Source organism: Danio aesculapii, chromosome 13 (assembly GCF_903798145.1).
Source record: "Danio aesculapii chromosome 13, fDanAes4.1, whole genome shotgun sequence".
NCBI classification, from domain to species: Eukaryota; Metazoa; Chordata; class Actinopteri; order Cypriniformes; family Danionidae; genus Danio; species Danio aesculapii.
In genome coordinates, this window is record NC_079447.1 from 46,199,471 (window position 1) to 46,216,349 (window position 16,879).

Sequence of the window (16,879 nt, forward strand, 5' to 3'; positions counted from 1 at the left end):
TCATCAAAACAATTTCAAAACTGTGTAATGACTTCTAGACTGGATTACTGTAATGCTCTTTTCGCTGGCTGCCCAGCATCCTCTATTAACAAACTTCAGCTAGTACAAAATGCAGCTGCCAGAGTTCTTACCAGGTCTAGAAAATATGATCATATCACCCCAATTTTATCCTCCTTACACTGGCTGCCTGTTAAGTTCTGTATTGATTTTAAAATATTGCTTCTTACATATAAAGCTTTAAATAATCTAGCTCCTGTTTATCTAACCAACCTTCTGTCTCGCTACAATCCAACCCGCTCTTTAAGATCTCAAAACTCAGGGCTTCTCGTAGTACCTAGAATAGCAAAGTCAAGTAAAGGAGGTCGAGCCTTCTCATTTATGGCTCCTAAACTCTGGAATAGCCCTCCTGATAATGTCCGAGGCTCATACACACTCTCGCAGTTCAAAATTAGATTAAAGACCCATCTTTTTAGCAAAGCATACACTCAATGCATCACATAGCAGTATGATACATGAATGTGCTCCACGCAGGTTTTTGCATCTCGTTTATATACACTATGAACAGCAGATAGGCTAATTATTCTCTTTATTCTCTATTTCCACCTGGGGATACTCATCCCGAGGACCCCAGAGACTATGCAGCGCCTCTGATGTGATCCAAGACCAGCAATGAGATGATCCCAAGGTTTCGATAATCCTGGTCATGGAGGAGTGATTCCTGTGACGCTCCAGGTACAGATGAGTCTCGCCGACATCCAGCTTCTCCAGCCTCCGGCGCCTAGACTGCAGCTCTGCACAAGACGTTTGGCCAGAAATGGTCATGCCCAACTGAGCCTGGTTTCTCTCAAGGATTTTAAATTCTTCACTTTCGCCAATTGGTGAAGTTTTTTCCCTCTCCGCTGTCGCCACAGGCTTGCATGGTTCGGAATCTGTAGAGCTGTGCATCGATGGGTTTGCTCTTCAGTGTTTGGACTCTCACTAGTGAATATTAAACCACACTGAACTGAGCTGAACTGAACTTAAACACTGAAAACTGAACTGACACTGTTTCAATTCACTATGATCTTCTATGTGAAGCTGCTTTGACACAATCTACATTGCAAAAGTGCTATACAAATAAAGGTGAATTGAATTGAATTGAATTGAATAATGCACTGTCTGTGAGTTGTCATTCATTACAATTAACAAAGATTTAAAAAAAACTGTATTAGCTCATTACTGTATTGATCATTGTTTGTTCATGTTAGTAAATGCATTAATTAACCTTAACTATTAAATATGAACCACATTCATTACAAAATACAGGGGATTGTGCATGATAAATGACACAACTGAAACTACATTAAGCACAGCTAGATGTAGATAACACATATACAATACATATATTATACATACAGGGTTCAGATTACAAGGGGGTTTGATGGGATTAACCCCCCTAATTAATGCTCGATCAAAACAAAGATGTATGGAAGGGTCATCCCTTTAATAGTGAGAAATATTTTCTCTTATCTATATCTTAAATAACGATATAAACAATTAATATTAATAATAATAATAATAATAGATCATATAAATATACATTTCAACACCCCTATAGTGGTTCATACCATTGTGAATGCATAATCATGCCAATCAATCAACAGTCAAACTGTTGCCGATCAACTAGCCACTAGGGTGGACTAGCCATATGGAGCTCCGTGACATTTCCCGGTGGCCTGATGGTCAATTGTGAATCTGACCTGCCCAACTTCACCACCAGGCAAAATAAAGTTCAGCGCATGAGAATGTGCAGGAACTGCCTGGGCAAGGCACTGTTTGAATAACAGATGAGTAAAGAAATTGCCAGAGAGAGAGAGAAATAGAAAAGATATGCTTTAAAACAGTATCTAGAATAAATAATAATTCATTTACCAATAAACATAACTCCCATTGAAGACAAAACTAGCTCTTGCTAAAAGGAACTCAAAAATAACCACAACTCCACCACAGTGAGCCTGTGTATTGCGTAAACTCATACAAGCTAATGACCCCAGCCCATTGCATCCTGCAGCGAGTGGTTCACTTAACACCCAGACGTTTATTGGAGCAAGAATGTCAATAACAAGATATTGGAAAATGCACATACCTTTATACAAGCTGGGTTAATTTGCTTGGGCCTGACATTGATTGCACCAAGCAACTTTATTGTAGCGCTGCTAGAACGACCTACAATTAAAACATCATGCAAAACCGTGCGGAAAGGCTGTTGGAATTGCTATAGCCTCTGACAGGTATTTTAGTAAAACTGATTGGTAATTCAGGTCTGAACGCGGGGAGGGAGTATTGAGGAGGAGCAGCCAATGAAGACTATAAATCATCTGTGTCTCGGTGCATTGGTGTGTGTTATCTCTTTATCATCATCGTAATGGTTAGAGGCTATAAGCGCTTAGGTGTTCGACTGTGCATGACAGGAGAAACAAGTAAAAATCAACTCAAAGGTCACAGAGAGGATTATCGAGAGTGTACACAATTTGAGGTCAGCATAAATTGATCAGTATCGGTGCTTTTGTCAAACTTGGTCCTATGACCTTGTAATCATTGGACAACTGGAGATTAGCAGTGTTAAAAATAAAAATCTTCAAAATAAAAATGACCCCATATTTTGACATTTAGAGATAACTCTGGTCAATAACTGTGCCTGCTGGGCTGCTAATAAAAGTGCTGTGTTGGAATAGGCTACAGTACACTTTTAGAAAACAAAGGTACATGGTGATACAAATAATATTTCTTAAGGAAGAGATTTGTACCTTTGTAAAAGTTGTACCTTATATGGTACAGAAAAGACCTCTTGTGGTACCGTTCTGTGCCTTTTATGGTACAATTGAAATTAAGATACAGAATTAATCTCATAAAAAAGATACATAAGTCTTGGACAGCTCCTTCTTTATTGCAATATCTATGAAAATAAATATTACTGGAAAGGCAAAGTGATTTAGGAACAATTTCCATATTAAAACATGAATCATCATTTAAAAGTATGTTTGAAGACACTCATAAACATTAATTATTAAGTTCTAAAATACAAAACAGCTGGTAAAACAAAACTGTATTGTAAACTAAATATTTAAGGCATTTTAATAAACATTTGGTAAGCATTTTCTGATAAATACAGCTTCATTATTGATATCTGCACCTTTTGGTGTTTGCTTTCCACTACGCACATGAGCTTGCAAAAGTCCTGCATTTGCAGTGTTCATGCAGACATTTTTGTATTGTAAATCTAATCAAACATTGTGCATATCTCATGACAATATCTTTGCATAATTCTATTTGCATAATTAAGTAAATTAAATGAACTTTTAAGTGATTACAAATGTGTTGTGTGAAAACTGGAGAAAAAATGTGTTATATAATAAATGGGAGAATGTGTTTCTGTAACATGTTTGTGAAAAGTGTTGTGAATTGTTTAGCAAAAAATAGATTTTTGATTTATGTTAAAGTATTTTTTTATTCTTTATTGTAAATAGAAAAGGTGCATTTACACAAAAATATTTTTTTAAAAACATTATTTAAAATTGTATTTGATGTTTTATATTTACTGAAAATAAATTAACCCATTTTGGATAAATAGCAAAATGCCTTTAAATAGTTGTTGAAGGAACACATTTGACACTGTTAAGGTAAAAAGTGTCTTGTCACTGTAGTGATAACTTCATGGATCAGATTTGTACCTTTGATGAAGGTGCAATATTGTATCTGCAGGTTTTAAAACCAAAGGTACATTTTGGTTTCCATGATACAGATCATGTCCTTAAAGGTACAAACTGCAATGGTACAAATTTGCTTCTTTGTCTTAAGGTACAATTCTGTTCCATAAAAAAGATACTGCCCCAGTGACAAGGGTTTGTACCTTCTTTAGTACAACAGTGTATCATTTTTCTGAGAGTGTACACAGACATAAAATGATTCATTGGATTTACTCTTTTTTTTTTTTAAGTAAGAGGTTGAAAACTAGGTTTCCTCCAGGTGCTCCGGTTTCCCCCGCAAGTTCAAAGACATGCGGTATAGGTGAATTGGGTAGGCTAAATTGTCCGTAGTGTATGGGTGTGAATGAGAGTGTATGAATGTTTCCCAGTGATGGGTTGCAGCTGGAAGAGCATCCGCTGTGTAAAACATGCTGGATGAGTTAGCGGTTTATTCCGCTGTGGCGACCCCAGATTAATAAAGGGACATGCCAAAAAGAAGATGAATGAATGAATGAATGGTTGAAAAGTATTTATATGGGCTGAATTTAAACAAACAAATTAAGATTTGTATTAATAAATGTTGATTTTTTCATAGGGTTCTTTTTACAGCATCGATAATTTACACTACCTGACAAAAGTCTTGTCCAAGTTTTAGGAACAGCAATTAATAACTTGACTTCTAGTTGATCATTTTGCATGAGAAGTGGCTTATATAAAAGGCAAAGGCCTCTAGACTAAGCTGATTTTACCAAAATAAAATATGATCATGCCTTTTAATTATTTAATTAAGACAGTAAGGTCTGACTTTGCTTAGACAAAGTCTTGTCACTAAACAAAAATAATGTCCCGTATAGAATATAAAGTCATGGTGCAGTGGAAAAAGAATTACTATTGTGTCTGACTCCTATGAGCTTGGAGGACTGCATCCATACATCTCTGCAATGACTCAAATAACTTTTTAATAAAGTCATCTGGAATGGCAAAGAAAGCGTTCTTTGTCATCATTGCAAAGATAAAATAAATCAGTTATTAGAAATGAGTTATTAAAACTATTATGTTAAGAAATGTATATATTATATAATATATAATAATATAATTATATAATATAATATATATTATAATGTTGGGCTGTTATCGGCATTGTGCTCGGCTTGAGTTTTCTCAGGTCAAGCACTCATTTCCTGTCATTGTCTGTCTTTGTATTGGACAGACGGTGTATACAGATTTCTAGGACAACAAAAGGGTTTAAAATACTAACAACTGTTAGCTATAATCAAATAATGAAAATATAAAACAAGCAAGGTGGCACTGTGACTAGTGGTTAGCACTGTCGTCTCAAGAAGGTTGCTGGTTCGAGTCCCAGCTGGGCCAGTTGTTCTGTGTTTCTGTGTGGAGTTTCGCATGTTCTCCCCATGTTTAGCGTGGGTTTCCTCCGAGTGCTCCGGTTCCCCCCACAGTCCAAAGATATGCACTATGGGTGAACTGAATTAACTAAATTGTCCGTAGTGTATGTGTGTGAGAATGAGTGTATGTATGGGTGTTTCCCAGTACTGGGCTGCAGCTGAAAGAGCATCTGCTGTATAAAACAGATGGTGGAATAGTTGACTGTCACTGTGGCGACCACTGAAACAGAAGGAAAATAAATGAATGAATGAATGAATGAATGAATGAATTATTAGTAATATTTTTGTACTACTACTACTTAATAATAATAAAAATAATAATAATAATAAACTGATAACTGAATTCTCCCCGTGTTTGCGTGGGTTTGCTCTGAGTGGTCCAGTTTCCCACACAAGTATAAAGACATGCGCTATAGGTAAATTAGGTAGGCTAAATTGTCTGTAGTGTATGTGTGTGAATGGGAGTGTATGGGTGTTTCCCAGTGCTGGGTTGCGGCTGGAAGGGCATCCACCGAGTAAAACGTATGCTGGATAAATTGGGGGTTCATTCCGCTGTGGTGACCCCTGATTAATAAAGGGACTAAGTCGAAAAGAAAATGAATGAATGAATGAATGAATGAATGAATTTTAACTGAATTGAGTCTTCACCAAAAAGAAACCGAACATTTTTATAATACTTTCCCAAAGGCCACCAACCCTGTCAAACAACCAAAGAGTGTTTGATTAAAACCGAGCAAGTTCTCTGTGTACCTAAACTTTGGCATAACTTTGCTGGTATTTGCCTTTATCTCCATGCCAACAAATAAGCTGGCCTTCTGAAATTGCAGTCCACGCCACCTGTGATCTCTCTGCTCTGGCTGCGTTCCTTTCATCCCTCAGGTCTCAGTAACAATGATCTTCAATTGAGATTCCTCGTGCATCAGTTCCATGCTAAAGCCTCTGGGCTCTGGCACCCACAGGTCTGTTGCTTCATCTGCCTCACAATGCTTCTGTGAGCTCATGAAAAGCTGGTGTCAGAATGCAGCTGAGGCTCCCCGTTTTCTGCATATCAAACTCGCTCCTGTAGCTTTGATCACATCACCTTCCCTTCACACTCGCCATGAGAAAACTGTCTGGAGCTACACACACACACAGTTGCATGTGTTTGTGTGCAAGTGGGCATACACAAATCCACTCACACATACACACACACACACAGAGACACACTGTGGCTTTTGTTCAGAGATTTGCCTTTAGAAACCTGCAATTTCACACTGTGATGGAAGAAAATTCCAGGTTTTTAGAAATGCTCATTTTTCAGACAAAAACGTCTGTTTTTTTTATCATGTGTGTGTGTGTGAGAGAGAGTGACAGGCCGTGAATAACTGAAAGTTCTAAATACCATTTCCCCACTATTATACCAGCCATTAACATTCAGCATGATCTGACAGATATCTCCATAACATGGATATAAAATAAAAATGCTTTCTGGTATTCTGACAAAGACATATATGATCTGTTGGAATTGGAATGTCTTTGTTGTCCCAGAACTACTACCAATAATAATACTAATAATAAACTGATAACTGAATTCTGAATGGGTTTGCTCTGGGTGGTCCAGTTTCCCAAACAAGTATAAAGACATCCGCTATAGGTAAATTAGGTGAATTGTCTGTGGTGTATGTGTGTAAATGGGAGTGTATGGGTGTTTCCCAGTGCTGGGTTGCTGTTGGAAGGGCATCCGCCACGTAAAACATATGCTGGATTAGTTGGGGGTTCATTCCACTGTAGGGACCCCTGATTAATAAAAGGACTAGGCCGAAAAGAAAATTAATGAATGTATGAATGAATTAATTAATTAATTAATTTTAACTGAATTGAGTCTTCACCAAATAGAAACCGAACATTTTTATAATACTTTCCCAAAGGCCACCAACCCTGTCAAACAACCAAAGAGTGTTTGATTAAAACCAAGCAAGTTCTCTGTGTACCTAAACTTTGGCATAACTTTGCTGGTATTTGCCTTTATCTCCATGCCAGAAGGGCAAGCAGGTTTACAGCAATAGCCGACAGTTAACAGCAACAGGTCACACTCGACAACATAGAAATAACAGCAAACTTAAAATGAATCATAATCTGGTAAAAAAAAAAAAAAATAATAATAATAACTTAAAGCTTGTTCAGTAACCCAAATGCAGGAACAAATGAATGCAAATATCTGTTGGACCTTGCCTGTCTAGAATAAGTATACCTTCTACCTGATGGCAGGAGGCAGAACTTTGAATAAAGTGGCTGGTTCTCATCTGCTAAAATGGACATAGCCCTCTTTATGACTCATATACACATGTCCAATAGATGAATAACCGGGTTGTAAACATTCAGGATGCGCATGCAGTGAGGTTGCAAAAAAAAACCGGGAGCGGTAGCATTTACAGTGAGGGAAGGAAATCCAATGCGGTACAGAGTTTGTTGTTGTATTAGAGATAAGTTATATTGATTACACATTATATATATTATTTACATAATGCTTTCAGCGTATTATAACAGCTTTTCACCCAGTGATAAGCACAGTGATTCGGCAAAATTAATGTTAAAGTGAGCGGCGTTCATCTGACAGGTCCATTTGAGATAGCACCTTCCCGATGGATATTGGGTAAGATGAAATGGCACTCCTTTGTACAGCACTCCTTTGAAATTTAGCACTCCTATGTACAGCACTTTGGTCAAACTTGGTTGTTTTTAAATGTGCTTTATAAATAAATATTGTTGTTGTTGTTGATTATTCCAGCTAAGTTTTTTTTTTTATTTTATTTTATTGAGAGTAATTATTTAACTGCGTATCAGGAGACTGCGGTTATCCATTAAAGACGTGGCTGTTAACCCCCCTCAACAACCCACAAACTGACAAAGAGCGCATATACAATGATACCCATTCTCGCACACGGTCAGCGGTCGATTGGGCAGCTGAAATGCCGGTGGGGCTGCCTTGATAAAAGCAGAGGGGTGCTGCTATAACAAACAAAGTAATAAAGAGATCCTCTAATACATCCGTGTCTCCCACAGACACGGATACTACTCCAGACAGTAAAGTGTCACCCACAATTGAGGCAACTCTCTCCTCAAAGGGTGTTAGTTCAGCATCCCCTGTTCCCTCACCTGTTCAGTCCACACTTTGACGGTGCGCCGCTGTTCTCCTCTTAACCTGCACCTTTACATCGGCCCATTTCTTTTTTAATTCACTCACAGTGCGATGTTCAGACCCCACTGCGTTAACCGCGTCAGCTAAACTCTCCCACTCTATTTTTTCCTTTTGTTAATAATTCCGGAGGACAAACTTGCAAATAACACCATTTTTCTCCGGTCTACCTTCGATAGGAGCACCTTCAATTCACATTCTGTGGAGTTTCTCTTCTTGCTTACTTGCTTTTGCAATTGCTTTTTCGTTTGATTTTGCCAAAGTAGAGTCATTACCATATTTATTAGGAGGAGGAGGCGGGAAGGGGTTTTGCGCTCGTGCACGTGCGCTCAGTTTCACGTTAATTTGGATGGACAAAGAGAATATGCGTGGGATTCCGCATATGCAGTGTTTCATACATCTGAATTTTTTACTGCGTACGCACATTTACAGCTTTGTCTGTACGCAATGTTTTAGTATTGACTCAACACAAGTCTTCGTACATGAGGTTCCTGACCTTTATATTGAACACGTGTGGAATTGGCTGCATATATCAACAATTGTCATATTTGTGATGCTAACAGGATGGGTTTGGGTCCTGTGAGAGATCGGCGGAAACAAAAAAGCTATGTGAAATCATGGTAAACGTATGTGGCTGCAATGCACTTTTTTCCTCCTTGTTTGCTTGGGTTGAGTTTAGGGAACTGGATGTTTGCCAATAGGTTGGGTTTAGAGAAGTGGGTGTGTGGGTCAGTCAATCACAAGGTGATATATTATGCACAGCAAGCCAGCTGGCTTCTCGTGGTGTGCATGAGAAGGACATGTAAATGGTACACATGAGAAAACATGTCCCAAAAGCGTAATTGTGATTACTGAAATGTACACAGTGGCCTCTCATGGATTTGCCAACAAAAGCTGCAAGCAGACATTACTGGAACAATGAGTTTCATGGCTAGCAAAATATAGCCTTGGGCATGTATTTCCAATGACCCTGGGTTGGCCTGTTAGTATCTGAATGGGAGACCACATGAATGAAAAAATAGGTTAGAAAAGTTGTTATTAAGGCCAGCAGAGGGTGCTCACCCTGTGGACAATGTGGATCTGAATGCCCCAGTACAGTGATTTGGACTCTATACTATCAGTGAGCACCGTCTTTTAAATAAGATTTTAAGCTGAGAGTTCCTGACTTACCCACTGGCATCTGTTCATCATGGTCACCAAAAATTCCCATTTCATAATTGGCTTCATCACTCTGGTTATTTTATTAGCATTTGTTATTTCACAAGTATGAAATCTTCTCGTGCAATGTCATCATCAATCGCCAAAGTTCAATGTTAATAATCAAGACTGCAAGAACAGAGGTTGTATGAAAGAACCCAGATGTAATCTTGATATCAAAGATGAATCGAATACAGATTTGAGAACAGAGCTCGCTGGAAGTCCCAGAAGTCACTGCAGCTAGATAGCACAGCACTTATATTCACTATTATTTACCATTTAAGTGTCTTTAATGAGTAGGGTTGACAACAAGTAACTGTAATGAGTAGGGTTAAAAACCGAGGTGAGGATCAAACAGGCAAGGTCAAAACAGGAACACACAGGAGCATGAAGGTAATCCATAAATTAAAGCATAAACAGGCAAATGGTTGGGACAGGCAGCTAAACAACATAAACAATAAACAAACAAAGGTAAGCACGGTAAGGCAAGAACAAGGAAATCCTTCGTAGTGCTTACTTACAGAATACAAGACTCAGCAAAGTGTGAGAATGGGAGGTGTATAAATAGTCCATTTAATCAGTCAATATAAGCTTCAGTTGTGTGTTTGCATATATATACAGTTGAAGTCAGAATTATTAGCCCCCCTTTTGATTTTTTTCTTTTGTAAATATTTCCCAAATGATGTTTAACAGAGCAAGGAAATTTTTACAGTATCTCTGATAATGCTTTTTCTTCTGGAAAAAGTCTTATTTGTTTTATTTCGGCTAGAATAAAAGCCGCTTTTAATTTTTTTAACTCCATTTAAGGTCAAAATTATTAGCCCCTTTAAGCTATATTTTTTTTTTCAATAGTCTACAGAATAATACAGCATTATACAATAACTTGCCAAAATATCCTAACCTGCCTAGTTAACCTAATTAACCTAGTTATGCCTTTAAATGTCACTTTAAGCTGTATAGAAATGTCTTGAAAAATATCTAGAAAAATATTATTTACTGTCACCATGGCAAGGATAAAATATTATTATAATGTTATTAGAGATGAGTTATTAAAACTATTATGTTTAGAAATGTGTTGAAGAAATCCTCTCTTCGTTAAACAGAAATTGGAGAGAAAAAAATAAACAGGGGGGCTAAAAATTCTGACTTCAACTGTATATGACCAACAAGAAGATCTCAGCATCTCATTTCTTACATGATGCATTCTCTGTTATTGTGATCTTCCGAGTTGGTTCTTCCAAAGTAAACTGGCAAGACCAGTGTCCATCAGAATTCTGTATGAGAAATCTTATTCTGTAGTTTTCATTCTCTGCAATCATGGTATTCAGAAACAGCCTCTGTCTTCATTCCATCAATAAGATGGTGTGTGGTGTGCAATCTGGCACAGAATGGCTGCCATTGGGTTATCCAGGTGGATGGTGCACACTATTGATGGTTGAGAAGATTCACCAATATACACTAACTAACTAACTAACTAAATAAATAAATAAATAAATAAATAAATAAATAAATAAATAAATAAATGGCACTTTGTGTACAAAATAAAGTACTAATTAAATTTATACAGTACTTTCCTTGGCACTCAAAGCACTTTATTTTTTTTTTATTATATATATTTTTTGAAAATATTGAAATATCAAAAAATATTGAAGAGCAACTAATAAATAATTAAATAAATAAATAAGTACATTATTATTATTATTTTTTTTTTTTTTTATTGTTATTATTATTATTATTCATAGATATTTACATTAGATGTCGCCTACCCTGTTGTTGTCTATTGGAAGGAATGCATCAATAGAGCCGCCATTTTAGTACAGGGTAGCGCTCCTTTGAAACGAATGCGGGACCAAGGTGCAGTGGAAGATTGTGACCATCCAGAGCCAGAGATATATATACACATATTTATATATCTATGATCGGGAGTTTTCCCAGTGGTCAATTGACAAATATATATTTTTTAAATTACACAAATCATTTATTACATCACTTTTCTACACCGATAGATAAGTGACTATATGGGCATTGCCGACAAAGAGCATGTGTTTGTGTGCATGGGAATGTATTATCCTCCCTCCCTGTTAAATTTAATCTAATCCCTGTCCTGAAACACACCCCCTCTCCTGCTTTCACTTCTCATTCTAACGGAGGGAGCGATTCGTTTGTGAGTGAATCTCCGTTCACTTATCTGACAATAATACAAGTTTCTATCACCGCAGCGTCTTGTTTTCATATTTTATTTACATCGTTTGCTTATTTTATTCAACAAAACTAGCATAAGCCTAGAATTTAGTGCAAGTTGGTGCTACTTTGCCATATGGTGAATGCAGTAAGTGAACTGTTTTATCATCAATAACATTACTTGCTGAGCACAAAAGTTCGTAACATACAAAAACGTAAAAAACAATGAAATTAAATGTTCTGCCATTGTGTGTGTTTTCTTTGTTTGCCCCGTTACTACATCCGTACACCGCGCAGAAGTCCAGTATCTTCATATTGGCACACTGTCGTGACTAGTGCGGTTGAATGACTTTTGCCCTGGGAGCACTGTACAATATGGTGGCGCTATTGACGCATACTCAGGGTCCGTATGTGATATCTAGTGTATATATCTATGATTATTTTGATTATTATTATGATTATGATTATTATTATTATTATTATTATTATTATTATTATTATTATTATTATTATTATTATTATTATTATTATTATTCGTTGTAGTAGTAATACTTGCTTCTGGTTGACTGAAAGAGCTATATTAAAACCGATTAATCTACAGGTAGTTCTAGTCATGTTATTCTTCTGTTATTGATTCTGAATTTGTACGTAACATTTCTAAGCATGGAGAAGGTAAAATTGCTGTTCTAAAGTAATTAAACTCACAGACTCACTATTTGTAGAGAGATGTTCAGACACAGGTAATGCACAAACACATTCTCTCTACCTCTCTCTTCGATACCCAATCAATACATGATATTTCTCAGCAGTGAGGGGGTAAAACCTCTATTTTTGAAGTAATAAAGCTCACTGCATGATTCGACACTTTTTCACTATGACTCAGTATAGCTTGGTAAGCACTCAGCTTGGTTTGCTTTTGCACGGCAGTTTAGTATCGCTTCAAATGAAGTATGATTATAGAGGTTGCACATCTACTGCCATGATATCATTGCAAACACAACACAAATGCACAATAATTAATTCAAGTAAATGCTAATTCAATCAATTAAAGTAAATGTAATGTTGTTGCTCATGACTGTGATTGATTAAAAGAGGAAATAATTCCATGTTTTAACAGTTTTAAAGAAACTATATGCAAGAAGTTTAAACTGGCAAGGCTTTAAAACCACTTGAAGGCTTTAAAACCACTTGAAAATTTGACGTGAAGGAATAATGCATGGTCATGTGAGCATGACTACTGTAGAGATGATGATTTACATGAAAAAAGCTAAACAGCAATTGCTATAATGTGTGTACGCTTGTTCCTTTTAGCTATGTAGCTAATTAGCTATTTAGCTATGTAGCTAATTATGGGGCAATTCTGCCAAAAATGTTCCTCTTAGCTATGTAGCTGATTAGCAATGTAGCTAATTATGTGGCAATTCTGTCAATAATCTTCCTTATAGCCATGTATCTAATTAGCTATTTAGCTACGTAGCTTCATTTGGGACAATTCTGTCAATGAGGTTCCTTTTAGCTATGTAGCTAATTCTGGCGCAGTTTTTTTGATTGTCAAATGTCCCTCTCAAATAAAGAATTAAAATGTTAAAATATGTATATACAGTTGAAGTCAGAATTATTAGCCCCCCTGTTTATCTTTTTCCCCCAATTTCTGTTTAATGGAGAGAATATTTTTTCAACACATTTCTAAACATGATAGTTTTAATAACTCATTTCTTATAACTGATTTATTTTATCTTTGCCTTGATGACAGTAAATAATATTTCACTAGATATTTTTCAAGACACTTCTATACAGCTTAAAGTGACATTTAAAGGCTTAACTAGGTTAACTAGGCAGGTTAGGGTAATTAGGCAAGTTATTGTATAATGATGGTTTGTTCTGTAGACTATCGGGGGAAAAAGTAGCTTAAAGGGGCTAATAATTTTGACCTTAAAATGGTTTTAAATAAATTAAAAACTGCTTTTATTCTAGCCGAAATAAAACAAATAAGACTTTCGCCAGAAGAAAAAATAATATCAGAAATACTGTGAAAATTTCCTTGCTCTGTTAAAGATCATTTGGGAAATATAAAAAAAAAAAAAATTCAAAGGGGGGCTAATAATTCTGACTTCAACTGCATGTAGGAATGACAAAAAGTGGTTGAACAAGGTATTGCAGTCCGAATTCAAAAAGTGCAGATGGTTCCTGTTACCCAGCCCCACCAATGATGACTCCACACAAACACAGGTTGCCAGACTGATGACACCAACAGGAGCGAGCATGGCTGATTATCAAGCCTACACCATGTTCTAATTGTACACAAAGACATGCAATAAAAGGAATTATTTCCTTGTTATAAGGGGTTTTGGTGCTAACCATCCATGACAGCGACATCTGAAATCTCTACTTCAGAAATAGATTGTTTTTCTGGGACATCGCAGCTGAACAACAGCATAAACTACTATGACAATGATCACCTCAGGTACTGATCGTGGGCTTTATCCAGCACTAAATGCTACCAGTGCGAGTTTGAATACCATTTTATGTGACATTTATTGCCACGCTAAAAGCAGCAGCAGTTCATCTTAGATACTGAAAATAAAATAACTAGCAAACATAACGTTTGAACTGTGACTCGGTGCAAACCAACAAATATCTGTCACTTGTATTAATGTTAAAGACACACTGGCTGGATAAATGAAGTGATGTCTTACATTCAATTGGAAAAGAATTATTACTATTATTATTATTATTATTATTATTATTATTATTTTCCCAGGGATGGGTTGCAGCTGGAAGGGCATCGCTGCATAAAACATATGCTGAATAAGTTGATGGTTCATTCCGCTGTGGCAACCCCAGATTAATAAAGGGACTAAGCCAAAAAGAAGATGAATGAATGAATATTATTATTATTTTTACGTTATTTCTATTTTGTACTCTTTGAATGTTACCAAGCCCTCCATGTCAAATGATAAAATATTGACATAATGTATTCCCTCACTGTTAACTTTGATATTTCTGGAAGGTTCACGATGATATGACCTGTTTTTTTTTTTGTTTGTTTCGTTTTTAATGAAGATGTTTTAATGAAGATCTCTTTTGTATATTCCTTCTTTTAGATGTGCCAAGCCTGATGATAACATATTGACTGAACAAATAAGGTACACTCTGTTTTCTTACTGTCAACTCAGAAAGTCTGCAACGATATATATTTTATTTTTATGGATATTTTTATTTCTTTTTTATTTTTTTTCAGTGCTGTGGTTGTGGTAGTGGAGGGGTAATGTACTGCTTTAAATTATAAATGCAAAAACTCAATAAATAAATATTCATATAAATAATAATAATAATGTTAAAGAGGTTTAATATCTATTAATACGATTACAAACCTTCCCATTTCATTAGAGTGCTATAATAAAAGCTATCCATAATGTTTACGTTTGTAATATTTGTATTATTTGCTAATTAAAAAAAAACACCTCATGTGGTTATTTATAACTCTGAATCCAAGCCTCATTTTGGATGCTGCTACTGTCCTCCGGAGGTCACATTTTCAGCCACATAAATTGAGGCAGCCCTTATAACTGAAATAAAATAAGAATAGAAACCATTCTGAAATATAATTGGGTAAATTAGCAGTGGGCAGGTGATAGAGACCAAAACAAAGACAGACATTCCAACACAAAATGTGCATTTTCAATGGAGAATAACTGACTCTGACTAACATTGCTTTTTAAAATGAACAAGTGTGTTCATTTAGCATGTTTCTTAAATATCTGCAAACATATTATGGTATTTGTTATGCTTCAAAAGAGTCAAAGCTTTGCACCTTTAAGTAACCACTGACTGTGAAGACATATAGGCCCAGTTCCACAAACGGGGCTTAGATTAAGCCAGGACTAGGCCTTAGTTAAATTAGGCTATTTAAGCCAAATTTATAAAAATGGCCTTAGAAAAATATATTACTGATGTGCACCTGGAGAAAAAAAAATGACACTGATGTATTTTAAGACATCTCACTGCAGGTTATTTTGAGTTGAGACAGCTCAGGCTTGACTAGCCTTAAACCTTGTTTGTGAAACCGAGGGTTAAAGATTTAAATTTTAAACAAACACTGATCAAAACCTTAAGGTGTTCTACATCCACTAAATTCAGCCATAGGCATATTCCAATATGTTGTATTATTTATTTATTTAGTACTGTAAAGGGCCCAAATATACTCAACAAAGCTATTAAGAACAGGTCAGCGCAGGATAACTGTATTTTTTCGAAGACGGCAGCTCATTAGCAGTTGTTAGCAGAGCTTTGTTGTGCCCAGACTGCATGCGTGGCTAAATGTAGCAGCCCATGTGTTTCTGCCTCGCATAAGCACGGATACAACAGCTGTGGCTGCCACCTGATCAACCCCAACTTCAATCGCAAAATTCTAGAGCTTGAACATAGCTATGCAAAAAATCCCTCACCCACAAAGAGAAGACTTCTCTAGATTAGACACGAGTCCCTACTGCCTCTGAGGGGCGCCATCCCACCACACTCCCAACCCCCACACCCTCATACTATTTACAGCCAGGGAAGAGTCCTCATTCAACAGTACTGAGACAGTCTTTTAGTTACTATGGAAACCAATAAAAGATCTGTTTGGGTGAGAGAAGCAAAGAAAGAGAGGAAAATCCTTCATTATTTAAAGGGATCTCATATCTTTCTAATGACTTTTGTCTAAAAGCTTGAGGATGTGGCAGTGGACTGCGTCGCTTTTACAAACGATCGTGTGGCTAATTATGAGAATGTATAAAAAAGACTCAGCTTTCACAAACATTTACTTGTTAAGCTGTCACTTAGCTCTTTAAAAATGTTGATTTTGCAAGCAGTGACCTAAACAGAATCACATTTAGTAAAGGCATGATTATTCTCCGTTAGGGGTGTTCTGATGAAACCCTGTTAACCCTGCATTAGTCACTAATATACAAAAACATTACGCCAGACAACTGACGCTTATGGTGTGCTGCATTTAGAAGCTGTTTCCATCCATGCGGTCTTCGGGAGAGAGGTCCTTAACATTCAAACCGAGTCTTCTCAGTCCTGCTCACCCTGATCTGCATATCCGCCACAAGACCTTCACTCGGAGCTTTGCACTCTCTACTTGCACTCTCAGAAAAGCATATGCCATCCTATGATTTTGGAGGAACGATCAGATGAAAGTTACTAAGGGGAAA

At 36.6% G+C, this 16,879-nt stretch overlaps 1 protein-coding gene across 1 annotated transcript in view; it reads right to left on the reverse strand.

Annotated features, from left to right (window-relative positions):
* LOC130239330 (CUB and sushi domain-containing protein 1-like) overlaps nucleotides 1-16,879 on the reverse strand; it is a 551,687-nt gene that overhangs the window by 189,134 nt on the left and 345,674 nt on the right. The gene's annotated exons all lie outside the window — the stretch shown is intronic.